Here is a 2,500-nt window from a genome sequence, read left to right as displayed (position 1 = left end):
GGTTATTGTTAGGGTTAGGGTTAGGGTTAGGGTTAGGGTTAGGGTTAGGGTTAGGGTTAGGGTTAAGGTTAGGGTTAGGGTTAGGGTTAGGGATAGGGTTAGGGTTAGGGTTAGGGTTAGGGTTAGGGTTAGGGTTAGGGTTAGGGTTTAGGGTTAAGGTTAGGGTTAGGGTTAGGGTTCGGTTTGGGTTAAGGTTAGGATTAGGGTTAGGGTTAGGGTTAGGGTTGGGTAAGCATAAGGGTTATGGTTCGGGTTAGGGTTATAAGGTTAGGGTTAGGGTTAGGGTTAGGGTTAGGGTTAGGGTTAGGGTTAGGGTTAGGGTTAGGGTTGGGTAAGCATTAGGGTTACGGTTAGGGTGGGTTAAGGGTTAGGGTTAGGTTAGGGTTAAGGTTAAACGTAGGGTTAGGGTTAGGGTTAGGGTTAGGGTTAGGGTTAGGGTTAGGGTTAGGGTTAGGGTTAGGGTTAGGGTTAGGGTTAGGGTTAGGGTAACGGTTAGGGTTAGGGTTAGGATCAGGGTTGTCGCGGTTCTCACCGTTAACTGCCTACACTCTTAGAAAGGATCACTTCCTGAGAAGGGAAGTGTTAACTTACTCAGCGAGACACCACTAGACGGTGGTGAAACTTGTTATGGTTCCGAGAAACTTGTTATGGTTCCTAGAAAATCTCTTGAACACGCCAATAAATTTATAATACTGGAGAAGAGTAGTATAAAAAACACATTTATTTACATTATATTATATCTATGTTTAAGCTCTAAGATCTATGAGAACATATGAAGTTATCCCAGAGTATCTGTATTGTGCGTATCTCACAGAGTACAGAGAGTCTCCTTTCCCTTCAGGAACATCTCTGGTCTCTTGCTCTGAGGAGGTTCAGATGTCCCTCTGTTAAGTAGAGGACCTTCTGACACTATCTATTAGCCCTGTGTTCAGGATGCTCTTTAGCATTGGTAAGCCAAATAGGTTTGGTTTGTAAGAATCCATAAATCCAATGGACTCTCAGTGCTCCAATATATGGGAAGATCACTGCACAGGTTCCCATTCTAAGAATAAGAATGCTCAGGGTCTCTATCCTAGGAATAGAGCAGTCTCACAAGAAGACTGTAAGCAAGATATGTTGAAATATCCAGATCTTGATACTTCAAGATACCTTAGAGAACTGCTGTCCACGCAAGGATCAGAGTCTCAATGTCTTACATCTCAGGCCTCTGAAATGGAGAAATGTTACTTCAGACAGCTGCAGTCTGCCAGCAATAAGAATCTGAAGCGCTGGTTTTAATGTGGCTGTATTTATACTGTTTGTAGACATTAAGAGTGAAGAGAGATCCTTTATCTCCTCTTTCTTATCCATTAAGAGGGATACCTTTTATTCCCTTTGTCAGCAGTGCAGAAATGGCTTACTAGCAGCTGCTCAGCTCTTTATGTCCATATATGGGCATCCTTTCCTTTCAGTCCACTTTGCTTAAAGTATAAACACTTATTTCTGAGTTACATGATCACGTTATATACATAATTTGTATACCATCCTCTTCGTTAGGACAATACGCATTAAATGAGACTACTTAGAGATCTGTAGCACAACAGATCTGTAGCACAACATTTAACTATATAACTCATAAAACACAATTATAGCTTACATTGTCACTTGCAAAGTGTCATTGTTTACATAGCCTTTAGCGAGATTACAGAAGAGCAAGTTAGCATATTACTCATATCTTTGAGAGAACTTTAATGCCTTTAAGCTATAATAAGTACAGTTTAAGCTATTAATGTACTCTTAGTTCATTAAGATATCTTAAGACCTTGAGAAGGACAAAAGTGTCTTGCTTTTGTGATTCTGACATCTGGCAGCTGAGTCAGAAAGGTGATTTTGGTCACGTCTTATTGATACATAAGGAAAGGTGCTCTGCTTTGCCCCTTCAAGGACAAGGACTAGAGAGACTTTATTAGGTAGCTCTTGATAGAGCTGACCTTGAGAGTATTCCATCAGCCTGTCAGCATTACACAGAATTTCATTATACATTACACAAACCTCTGCAGTGGCCCAGTTTGCATGATGTGTACTAGCGCTATATGAAATCAATCCTGCACATGTTCACAGAATACCCTAGTTAGGTCAGAGACCATCACAACGTTAGGGTTAGGGTGAGGGTTAGGGTTGGGTAAGGGTTAGGGTTAGGGTTAGGGTTAAGGTTAAAGGTAGAGTTGGGTTAGGGTTAAGGTTTAGGGTTAAGGTTAGGGTTTGGGTTTAGAGCAAAGGATAGGGTTAGGGGTAGGGTTGAATTAGGGTTAGGGTTAGGGTTTATGTTACGGTTAGGGTTAGGGTTTATGTTACGGTTAGGGTTAGGGTTAGGGTTAGGGTTAGGGTTAGGGTTAGGGTTAGGGTTAGGGTTAGGGTTAGGGTTAGGGTTAGGGTTGTTTAAGGGTTAGGGTTAGGTTAGGGTTAAGGTTAAAGGTAGGGTTAGGGTTAGGGTTAGGGTTAGGGTTAGGGTTAGGGTTAG

Source organism: Euleptes europaea, chromosome 13 (assembly GCF_029931775.1).
Source record: "Euleptes europaea isolate rEulEur1 chromosome 13, rEulEur1.hap1, whole genome shotgun sequence".
In the NCBI taxonomy this organism is placed as follows: Eukaryota; Metazoa; Chordata; class Lepidosauria; order Squamata; family Sphaerodactylidae; genus Euleptes; species Euleptes europaea.
Note: the sequence above shows the minus strand (reverse complement) of the source record.